General features: G+C 40.7%; 2 non-coding genes across 2 annotated transcripts; both read left to right on the top strand.

The window, feature by feature from the left end:
* The first annotated feature begins 4,805 nt into the window (after positions 1-4,805).
* Positions 4,806-4,887, top strand: trnal-uag (transfer RNA leucine (anticodon UAG)). The gene has a single exon. It is a non-coding gene; the product is annotated as a tRNA-Leu (tRNA).
* Positions 4,888-7,175: 2,288 nt separating this feature from the next.
* On the top strand, positions 7,176-7,247 carry trnam-cau (transfer RNA methionine (anticodon CAU)). The gene has a single exon. It is a non-coding gene; the product is annotated as a tRNA-Met (tRNA).
* Positions 7,248-12,520: the final 5,273 nt, after the last annotated feature.

The following is a 12,520-nucleotide window of genomic DNA, read 5'->3' as shown; positions in this document are numbered from 1 at the left end:
TGAGAGGGTATCTTGGTTTGGCAAACTGAAAGTGCTTAAGACTCGTATAAAAACTTTTGAAAAAGTCGTATGGGTTGCATCAGAAGGCAATCTTGCTCTTAAATGCTCCTACCTCTCTCAACTCTCCTCACAATCTCACCTCCTCGCATCATCTCTCTTCTTATATTTGCTCATTTTCAGTGCATTTTTCTTCATCTCTCCTCACCCACTATCTGTGTGTTCTCTGCACCTTACCATTTCTCATCTCAACTCCTGTACTTCTATTGCTCCTGTTCTGACCTCCTCTTCTCTGCACTCACATACTCTTATTTTTTAAAAGCCTCTATGAACCATCAGACGTTTAGGACTATACCAGAAGAGCCCTTTTTTGATGCTATAAACATTTATATAAAATATCTATAATAGTACCATGCTCAAATCATTTTCATGCTGTAAACAGCCCTTTTAGAAAGGTGTTTTCTGATGCACCACACTTAAATGGCCCTCACATTGATTCTTCATAGAGCTGTAAAGGAGTGGTCTTCAATCATAGCCCGAAGAACTCAGATTAGTTGGATTTAGGTGGTTTTCATTTCAAATCAAGGACCAGGATTTATTGCTGCTGCTGTTTAAGACCGTTTATGAAAAATGTATATAATGGACTCAATCAATACAATTTATAAAATACCTTTCAGAGAACCACAGAGTACCACTTCAAACTCATTTATAAATCAGTGGGTTCTTCAAGCCATTATGAGTCCTTGCTGAGGTAAATGAACATTTTAATGTTAAGGAACCCGGAATAGAAACTCATTAGGGGCAGTCATATTTAAGGCTGCTGTCCTGCTGCTTTTCTCTTTGGTGGTTAACGAGCCACGACTATCACCACAACAGAACATCGGCTCTCTACCACGGACAATGTGTTAGGGCCATGGACTCTTTACTGCTAAGGTCTCCACAAGGGACGGCTCCACTATTTTTTATGGCATTATATTTGTGCCTCAATCCTGAACACATGTTGGGACATTCTGAGCACAGACAAAGATTTTTGTAAGTATACTTTATAGAGAAACAGTTTCACTGGACCTTCCTCTGTAATTTCTTATTAACTGTTTTGCTGGTAGGATTATCAAGCACTGGGGAAATGGTAAGCACCACAGCCACTCACAGTTTATACAGTTTTGGTTAAATATCAAGTTTAATGAACCTTTATAAAATTTAATTTGTGAGATAGTCTGTACTTTATTAGCTTGCTGCCTAGCTACCTTGGTAGCTAGCTAGCTACCTTCTGCCAGATAAGCACTTGCTGACTAAGATAGCTGGCTTACTGTCATGTGATGTATTTAGAAGTATAGTAACTTGCTGGAAGCCAGTAAGAAGACTGAGCACTCGACACTCATCCTTGCATTTCCAAAACTTAGCATTTTTACCACCACCTTTGATAGGCATCAGTCAATGGTGACTAACTAAAATAGTAGATATTTCAGTGAGAAAGGCAACTAGTATGAGTGATAATGTGCTAATGTTGCATTCACATGGAATCAGGGACACTAAAGACAGTAAACTGGATATCATTTTAGTGGACAAGAGCAGGAGGGTAAAATTAGATGAATACCAGCAATGTTAATAGCAGTTTGAAGTTAAAATATTTAAACTTTTTGCCATCTTTCGTGGCCATACTTAGAACCAGATGTTGCGAAGATCTTTCTCACAAGGTGAAAACGAGCAATCTGGACTATTACTAAGGGTTCTCACCGTCATGGAAAAACCTGGAAATTTCATAAAATTAGTAAAATCCTTTAAAGTTTTGAAAAAGTTATGGAACTTTGTTGTGTGTAATGAAGTTATAGTAATCTTCTGATTACCTTCCAAAGAATGTAACCTAAGGGCAAATTTATTTTCTGAAGCTGTTGACGTTATGTAGCTATGATACGTGTCGATAAGTGATATCCTATTTACCATCATGTACGTTGTTTCTTCCCATGGTCCAAATCTCCATGATATGTATGCCAGCTAGATGGAATTACGTTTGCGTAGTTTAATAATGAATAGCGAGTTTGAATCTGATGAGTGTTGTGGAAGTGTAATTTTATATCAATTTATCATAAATCCAAAAGTTTCCATATCTATGCTATGCCCAACTACTACTTTAAACTGTGCAGTGAGTTTCTTAATATGTTATACATTGTGAATAGTCTTGGAAATTTTTTTGCGAGGGGGCTTTTAAAAGCCATGGAAAAGTTTTGAAATTTTGATTGAGATTTTGTTTTTGAAGTTTAAGAAAATGTATAGGAACCCTGATAACTATATGAAATAATGAGCATTAAATAATTTTCTGCAATGTAATTTATTCAAAAAACAATTTGACATTACTATTGCAAACAAAGCTGGTTCAAACGGTGGTTAAAAATGACTTTTGTATCTTTAAATTTATTAGGGAAAATATATTTTTGTTCACTGAAACTGAATTGTTTTTAAAGTGATAGACCTTTCTCTTCAAAATATAATTAATTTGCATGTTCTCTGCTCAGTTCATTGCATGCTCCAGACTGAGACACATTCATGTTATAATGTTAAAGCAACTTAATTTCCCCCTATATAAACCACTATTTCAGACTATGATTTATTTAAAGTTCTTTTTGGATAAGTGCTCCCTTTTTCTTTCCTTCATCAACCAAATCTTCTCTGCTGCCTCTCTGTCCTCCCCTGTCCCCCCTTTTGAACTCCACTCTCTTTTCGTCTCACCTCACCTCCTCCATCTTCACTTGGACTTTCAGCTTGTCTCCTCTCTTGACCCATCTTTGCTCTTTTCTTTTTATTCCCTCTTGTTCACCTGCTCTGTGTCTGTCTAAATTGTGTCATCTTTTATTCTCATCTCGTCCCATCTCCTCCTCGCTCTGTTCTCACTGCAAGAAAAAAAAAACTGCCTATTTGTGTTTTAAAGTGATTTAGTCTGGGAGTGAGTCAGTCATATTCTCAGTGGTGCATTCAGGCTCCTGTGCTTCATGGGACAGGGAAAATGTGGGTGTTAAAAGTGAATGAGTAACACTGTTTCAGTAACAGCTATCAACATTCCCCTGAGCAAGGAATTGACCTTCCATCTGCAACTCCATTGGCACTGCTCAGAGGTCAACAACAGAGGACTGTGGTGGTGTTGAAGAACTCTCAAAGGTGAACGCGTGTAAATGCATGAATGTGAAGCAGGGCATTGGTTGAAAACACTCTGGGATAAATGAAGGTTTTGAATATAAATGAGATAGTTTGGGGTTGATGTGGAGAAACAGATAAAAAGGAAAGACGGGTGAAATGAGAAATAAATTGAGATGGGCCCTTTAAAATACCTGCGCACCACTACCGTCAAACAGAGGGAGCAGTTAAAGAAAGAAACATAAAGGCTTCAGAGCAAAAGGGAAAACTAGAGATAAAATAAATCATCAACTGATAAGAAGGCCCTGAGCTTAAGATAAATGTTAGAGAGAGGGTGATATAAAACGAAAATAGACCAGTCAAATTGGGGTCCTATGCATCTTGCAAAACTTTACAAGGCCCCCGCTAACCAATAAGACAGATAGAGGAGCCAGGGGAAGAGAAGACGGTTGCATTTATCCCACGAGGGAATGGATGATGGGCTGATTTCATAACGGATGTGGATCGCTTTGGATTGGGTGATCTTCTTAAAAATTTGATGTAACCACAGCAGTAGATACAGGCACTGGGCTCAGGCTTCAGTCTTTCAGGAGGTGTAGGTTCAAATCCCACTGTTGCCAATTTGATGTTTTACTTGCCCTTTAGAGTAAACATGCCAGTCCCATGGCTTTGCAAAAGTGGTTTGTAACTTAAGGGTCTTTTAAGCCCAGTTATGACTAAAGAGTGACGAAACCATTTTAGAACATTGCAGAGAAAATTTGCAGCAATGTGAAAAGGTCCATTTAAACTTGACTCAAGCTGATGATGGAATAACCTTTGACTTAGCTTGTCAAGTGGCCAGCAGCTGGTTTTAAAATGTAAGGCACATCACATGTTTCCACAGCCAATCAGCTTGTAGCGAAATCCGCTGGCCAAGTCAGTTACATAGTGTCAGCAGACTGCGTGTTTGCTTGCTGTGGCATTCTCTAACAACAGCCCTCCATCCCTGCCCAACTCAATTCCATCTCATTTACATTCCCACAGCCACTGACACATGTGTCAGACTCCATTTTTACAGTGTATTGGCCTCAGTGTAGTTGTTTCAACTAGTGTCATTGCAAGTTTTTGTCAGAACTGGGCTTTGTATGCATTTGGACCACAAATAGAGCGACTACATTTTTCTTGATCATGGACTGCATATCAGTAGTTACCGAAGATAATGTTTCCAAGTTTTCTAAATACTTGTGGTTATAAAAGAAACAAATGCAAAATGGCTGCATGTCTCAAAAGCCTTGAATTGCAGCACTGACCATTGCTGGTGTCATGCACCTCTTATTAGCAAAGGTACATGTATTAGGTTTGATGAACTTTGGTAAAGCAACCAATATTACCAAAGGGACAGGTGGCATTCTGTTTGGCTTCATGCTGACTCTACTGTTTCCATCCATACTCACATTTCTGTATTTTTTCGATGACTAAGTAATCACTGCTGCAGTGAAAGGTCCACATCAGATTCCTTTCAGTTTAAAAAAAACATTTAATCTCTATGGAAAGCCAAATTTTGCTCCTCATACTGACTGGTTGAGGTTATTTAGATGGTGCCACTAGTTGCTGTTAAGGTAACAAGAAATATCAACCACTGATCACTTTGACTTGAATTTGTCAAACATGAAATTGTAGAGCAGGCGCAGCAAATGCAAGGTAGTGTGGCCGAGTGGTCTAAGGCGCTGGATTTAGCCTCCAGTCTCTGTGGAGGCGTGGGTTCAAATCCCACCACTGCCATTCTTTCTGCCTGCAGGTTTGAAAGAGAAAAGTGTCAAGTGATAACCGGTGTTGTTGTAGTTAGTGTGCTAAGTTATTGTCTGTGCTCCAGTTGCCATGTTCTCAAATGACTAATTGCCACAGGTGTGTAAAGTCAATTATCTTCTTTCTATATTGCTAAAGTGGACACCTTACAGGTTCTTGGAGAAGATTGGGGAAATCACTCGAAAAGGTCCCTGTGAGGTCCAGCAAATACACAAGTTTTCATCCTGTAAGCTGGTGAAATACTGGTTTCCAAAGATGCCACAATAAGTGAACCAGAGATTTTCTGCTTTGGATCTGCAGGATGTCTCTACCCTTTACATGCATACTCACTCTGCCATGTTTTCAGATGACTTAACATCCATTGCCACACTTCTCCAAAGTGAAGTGCCTTCACTCTTGCTAAATTGGACACCACGTGTGTGTCACGAGAAGCTGAGGCAAATAGTGTTGCTATGTCCACCTCTGATAAGTCTTTTGTTTCAGTAAAAGTCCGTTGGGTATTTGGACAGTTTTCTGGACCTATCTTAGAGATTCCTGGAAGGACTTTAGATAATCACTAGGAAGAAAATAACTTAACATTGTGTAGGAGCATACAGCCTTCCTAAACTCTGAGAGAAAGCCACAAGGAGGGTCAAATGTTTATTACCCTGCCCCCGAGTTTACTCTGGTCAGGGGGGATGCCCCCTCCAGACATCCGGGTGCCAGAAGGGGGGTAAAAAGTTTACTTGAGGTACTTCAAGGCTCTTTAGGTCATTAACTTGTAAAAGTTTATAATTAAGATATAGTTGGGGTTTGCTAATCAACTTATTTGCATGAATATTTGCTTCTTCATCTTGTTTTTTCATTATATATTGCAACTATAGGTTAGTCTAGAGTGTGTGTATTTGAAGCAGATCTCGTATAATAAAAGCATTAAGTTTCCTCCAAAATAAAATAATAACCTTATTTTTCCACTAAGAGGATGCCTTATCAGACCTGCCCACTTTGGCCTGATAAAAACATATGTGCTCGGCACAGCTCGCCCTCTTGTACGCTCTTGCCTCTCTTGTGCTCTTGGCTTCTCTTCCGTATCGTAGCCTCTCTTGCTTTTATGTTTTGCATACGCTCTTTTGTTTTTTCATTTTGTCTACTTGTTATCTTATGTTTTAACCAGTTACATTTTTATACTCGGTTCCTGCGTAACTCTTTTGTGCTCACGATTAAAGTTATTTTAAACTTTTATATTTGCTTATCCAGTTTCTTTTATCTCCAGTGTCTTCAACATTTTTGCACGCAAGTAATAACTTTGATAACAATATCGAACGGCCAACGATATTGTTTTCACCATTATTATAAGTGAGTAATTATAACACAGTAGGCCAGCGCCTGTCGACCAAGCTCTTCACCCCAGATTTATCAGAACCAGCAGCTGCCAACCACTCGTCACAGTGGTTCTTGTTCCAAACCCAAAGACTTTCTGCAGCGCAAGGAAAACAACGTTGGGGCCACCTGCAGGACATCGCAGACTCAACCGCTCCTACACCGCTGTGTGCCAGCCGGTTTCACTCTGCTGGAAAGTCCGGGAGCTGTGAAGCGACAATCTGGAGCCCCAAGAGGAACTTCTCCTGATCCCTGCTGCCAAGAAAGGAGGCAAAGAATATCCATAACTTAAGAAAGCCGCTGTGTGGTGAAGAGTGAAGTTGAACAGGAGGCTTAATTTTTCTGATCTTAATTTAGGTTTCATTAGATACATGATTTTGCGCATCCCTGCGTTCCCAGTTTATCTACAGTCACATACTCTCTCACTATCGCCAAACTAAATAACTCACAAGTGTTACTTCTCATTTCAATCCATCTGTATAGATACTGTTGATTTTGTGTTATTTCATATAATTACCATTTGCTATTCATTTTTTCAGTTGTTACATATTTAGCTCAAATAAATCCTCATTTATCGCCAAGTCGTTGTCTGTGTATATATCTTTTGGACAGGAGCTGAGATCATTGTATGGAGAATTCATAACCCAGATATTGAGATTGATTCATTATTGATAAGCGTGCTGACGAATTAATAAGCGGCTTACGGAGTTATTAATTTGATTAGTCACTTCCCTCTTTAGGAGGGTGGTGCCCCAGAATTTTATTACGAGTGCAAACATTTTTTAAAAGGTATTTCCCCTACAATTGAAACCTGTAAGCTGCTGAAATATTGTTTCCCAGAAGTTCTCAAAGATTCCCATGATAAGTAAAGTAAAGATGTGCAAGCCACTGCACCCAACAGGGATAGCAGAGTGGCGCAGCGGAAGCGTGCTGGGCCCATAACCCAGAGGTCGATGGATCGAAACCATCCTCTGCTAATCCTAAATGCTTTGGATGAGAAGGATGTATCTCTCCTTTTCACGTAGCTCCGAGTATAAAGCTATGTCATGCCACTACATCGCCCCCCCCCCACAAGACCCCCTGAAGGACGTGGTCATAAGCTTTCTCCAGGTCCACAAAGCACATGTAGATTGGATGGGCAAACTCCCCCGACCCCTCCAGCAGCAATGCAAGGGTAAAGAGTTGGTCCACTGTTCCACGGCCAGGATGGAATCCGCATTGCTCCTCCTGAATCTGAGGTTCGACAATCGGTCGGAGCCTCCTTTCCAGCACCCTAGTGTAAACTTTACCCGGGAGGCTGAGCAGTGTGATTTCCCCCGATAGTTGGAGCACACCCTCCGGTCCCCTTTTTTGAAGATGGGGACCACCACCCTGGTCGGCCATTCTGCGGGATCCACAAAGATCCTGCTGTGTATATATTTTAAACTTAATAACCATATCTACACTGCCTGGCCAAAAAAAAAGTCACCACCAAAAAAAAAGGTCATACACTCTAATATTTCGTTGGACCGCCTTTAGCTTTGATTACGGCACGCATTTGCTGTGGCATTGTTTCGATAAGCTTCTGCAATGTCACAAGATTTATTTCCATCCAGTGTTGCATTAATTTTTCACCAAGATCTTGCATTGATAATAGAGTCTGACCGCTGCGCAAAGCCTTCTCCAGCACATCCCAAAGATTCTCAATGGGGTTAAGGTCTGGACTCTGTGGTGGCCAATCCATGTGTGAAAATGATGTCTCATGCTCCCTGAACCAGTCTTTCACAATTTGAGCCCGATGAATCCTGGCATTGTCATCTTGGAATATGCCCGTGCCATCAGGGAAGAAAAAATCCATTGATGGAATAACCTGGTCATTCAGTATATTCAGGTAGTCAGCTGACCTCATTCTTTGAGCACATACTGTTGCTGAACCTAGACCTGACCAACTGCAGCAACCCCAGATCATAACACTGCCCCCACAGGCTTGTACAGTAGGCACTAGGCATGATGGGTGCATCACTTCGTCTGCCTCTCTTCTTACCCTGATGCGCCCATCACTCTGGAACAGGGTAAATCTGGACTCATCAGACCACATGACCTTCTTCCATTGCTCCAGAGTCCAATCTTTATGCTCCCTAGCAAATTGAAGCCTTTTTTTCCAGTTAGCCTCACTGATTAGTGGTTTTCTTAAGGCTACACAGCTGTTCAGTCCCAATCCCTTGAGTTCCCTTCGCATTGTGCGTGTGGAAATGCTCTTACTTTCACTATTAAACATAGCCCTGAGTTCTACTGTCGTTTTTCTTCGATTTGATCTCACCAAACGTTTAAGTGATCGCCGATCACGATCATTGAGGATTTTTTTTTCCGGCCACATTTCTTCCTCAAAGACGATGGGTCCCCACTATCCTTCCAGTTTTTAATAATGCGTTGGACAGTTCTTAACCCAATTTTAGTAGTTTCTGCAATGTCCTTAGATGTTTTCTCTGCTTGATGCATGCCAATGATTTGACCCTTCTCAAACAGACTAACATCTTTTCCACGACCACGGGATGTGTCTTTCGACATGGTTGTTTAGGAAATGAGAAGCAACTCATTGCACCAGTTGGGGTTAAATAACTTGTTGCCAGCTGAAAGATAATCGCCCATGCAGTAATTATCCAATAGGAGGCTCGTACCTATTTGCTTAGTTAAATCCAGGTGGCGACTTTTTTTTTGGCCAAGCATTGTATGAAAAATAAAGCCAGTGAGAAAGTGCTAATAACTGCAATATACTGAATGGCCACATGAGGATGTCTCCACAACAGAGTTAATATGTTGAAATGTCCAACTTTACAGCAGGAACAAACTATTTTGGTTCCATACATTTTTGCTCAGTCAGTGAAAGCAGGTCAGCACTGTCCAATCAGCTCCCCAGGAGCTGATAGACAGCTAAGACTTTTCATTGAAGACACAGTCAGTGTGGATTAGATGACAGAACGTTAATGCGCCACTCACATCTTGCTTGCCTCTCACTGCCAATGGGGATTCCTAAACATGTTCTCATACTGTACTAAGTCATTACATGTTCCTGGCCTTTCACTTCTACATATTACGTGCCAGGTATCCTTCTGCATCTGCTGTTGACGTTCAGGAATGCAGCTGCCAACGCAGACATAACAGAAGCACATGGTTAGGTTTAAATAAAAACATCATGGATTGGCTTTACATTCATACGAGAAAGGGACATCAACATCCTAGGTGAAAGTCTGGGGTTTGTTGGACCAACCCACCACCTCTCCAGCCTGCCCTAAGCAGACTTTTCTGCTCCTTATATTACGTCATTCACAGCAGCATTTCAACCTGAGTTGTCCAGCCGCGTATCATACCACTGCAACAAGTGCCGTCTAGCCAACTGCAAAAGGTTCCATCATGCTGCTCTACCAACTTATGCTGTCCAGCAACATATCATACCACCACAAAAGGTGGCTTTCGGCTTCAGGTGTCTGATGCTGAAATCACAGACAAAGCTTAGAATGAGAATAGGCTGAATTCCCAGTAAGGGACTGGATTTAGACTCCAGTCTCTATGGAAATGTGGTATAACACCCCCATAAATGTGAGGGCAAGGATGTATGCATGTAAACATTAGATGGTTTAATACTAAAACCCTTGCAAGGTTAAACCTCTAGCACACTATATCCATGTTACCCATGCTTTAAGTTATTTGGCCCGCATAACATCACATACATTTAAATTTCTTTTTACTGCATTCCTTTGTTGTTGTCAGAAGTGTTTGAAAAAGGCAAATTCTTTGAGTATCCTCTTTTAACCAGATTTTAATATTGCAGTAGCTCTCAGATTATAATTGACACTGGGCTTAAAATTTAAGCTCATTGTTATAGGAGGTTCAAATTCCACCACTGCCAAAGTTATGTATTTTTACTAATATATCAGTGTATCAACAAGGTTCAGATTTATCATAATACACCCAGGAAATATTGAGGGCACAATGATTTACCCTCATATACATAAAAAAATGTGACCAGCAAATATTTGATATAATTGGTTGAATCATGTCATACAACTTCAACAAACCTACAACATTACAGGAAGGATTTTTGAAGAGTTTTTGCAACTTATTTGGAGCTTACTTTGATCTTAAATTTTTATCACAACAAACCTTTTACATTTTTCTTTTCCCATTCTGCCGTATTATTTTATGTTTCATTGGGCATTAAGCCTCAAAGGACACACCTGATGTAACAAACTGTTGTACGAGAAAGCTTCTTTCTTGGCTGCATTTTGGGGAGCATCTGAAATTGGACACGCGTTGTTGGGCTGTTACAATATAATATTTGGTAAAAAGAAGTATGGACTTTAGAGTATCCAGCCCCTCAGCTGGGACACAGTGTTTACTCTTGCAGCACATTGACAACTTTGTACTTTAGAAAGCCAATTAGATTGACCCAACCTCACAGTTCCCACCGGCTCCAGTACATTTCCTGTGTGCCCCCCAAACCACTGTAACTATATCATATAACTGTTTTATGTCTATGGGACTCTGTGGATCCTAAAAAGTTACCAAGGTAATTTCCAAATGTCTGAAACAATCATTTCACCTTTTGCCCTCTATCTGTTTTTGGTGCCTTCTAGCTGTATTTCATCAGTTTTGTGTGTGTGTGTGGGCAAGTGTGTGTTACAATGTCTGCATTCTTATCTTTTTTTAATTAGTGTGATCTCTTGGCTTCCATCTCGCCCCAAGCCAGCCGTGTGTATATGTGTGTTGTTGTGTATACGCATGCTTCCGACTTATCTGAAGTTATCTTTTTGCTAAATGTGGACCACCACAACCTTATCCAACCCATATTGATTTAATGTCTGCCACACTTAGCTCAACATAGCTCGCCTGGTTCGGGGGAAAGTGTAAGGAAACAATTGAGGAAAGACAGATTGGAGTTTGGCCATGAACGGTACAAGATTTTGGAAACTCTTGTTCATTCTATGAAAAGGGGATTGTTCACTTATATTTGGCAAACCTTTCATCGTTTATTGATCGACCCCTTGAATTGGCGGTTCTAAAGGGCAAAGGTAGATGAAAGGGTGGTGTCAGGTTAGGAGAGTATTTTTAAGAGGATTAGTGGATACCTAAAGGCCAATTCCAGCATAGTCTCGCCACTAGACAATCAGAGATCTCCGCCTTCTGATAGTCTGGGGACACTCCTTTCTAAAGTGTGTTTAACACACCGGCGGAAACGGCCGGCAACAAAGCAACGCCTCTTGCATTTTTGAAAAGGACACGCCTTCTCGGAAATGTGCGCTCCCCCTTTTCTCGTCTGCAAGGAAACAAACACACAGAGAGCTTGAAAATGGATGCTGAGAGATTTAACTCCGTTTTATCAAACGTGTGCTCATCCGTGAAGAAAATATTTTTTCCAGCAGAGTAGTTCCAGCGGAAACTGGAGTAGTTTTATGTCATATCCGACAACGGGAGGCTTTTAACAGATGACGTCCTGTTAGCTTTGCTGCTGCTGTTAGCTGTCCCTGTCAGCTGCAGCCACTGATGCTTTCTAGACATTGTGATTTCCTAAAACTGAATAAATACCACACATAGCAACACAAAACTGCTTTGCTAGCTCAATCATGTTGTAACTAAGATATCTGCTGGAAAAGATATTTTTTTCACGGACTGTTTAATGAGTTATTACCTATTACAGACACTGCTAACGGCTAACAGGGCTAACAGCTAACGGTTAGCCCAGCTAAACGTGCACACAGAAATAGTAATGTTTGTTCAATCATTGTGTTTATAGACTTTACAAACATCGGATTAGTCCAAACGGTGATACAGTGATGTGAAAAATGTGATATATATGCAATATATATATAGCTAAAAGCTCTGCTGGTTTTCTGCCTGGAAGTGTTTGTAAACAACAAGGCGATTCCCTCTATAGTCTGGCTGGACGGATGAGTCATGGCCTTGTAAAAGATTATGTTTGTTTCTTTTAGTTGGCGAGAATGTGTCGCCGCAAACGCGACAAACATCCACTGAACTTTGACGGCGTTTTCTGTGAGCACGGCTGAGCCATTTTGTACCGCTACACGTGTTTCTAGTGGGACTATGTTTACAAGCACAAGAGTTCAGCGAGCCACCGAAGGACCGCCCTGCAGATTTACTATTGGTTCTGCAACGTAGGGAGTTTTTTTAAACTCTGAAATTGTATCCGCCCATCTAAACACAAAATCAGGGAGAAAGTCATCAGTCTTTAGTTAAGTAAAGCGTCTAAAGACTG

Source organism: Epinephelus lanceolatus, chromosome 7 (assembly GCF_041903045.1).
Source record: "Epinephelus lanceolatus isolate andai-2023 chromosome 7, ASM4190304v1, whole genome shotgun sequence".
NCBI lineage: Eukaryota > Metazoa > Chordata > Actinopteri > Perciformes > Serranidae > Epinephelus > Epinephelus lanceolatus.
This window is presented reverse-complemented; position numbering and strand designations above follow the sequence as displayed.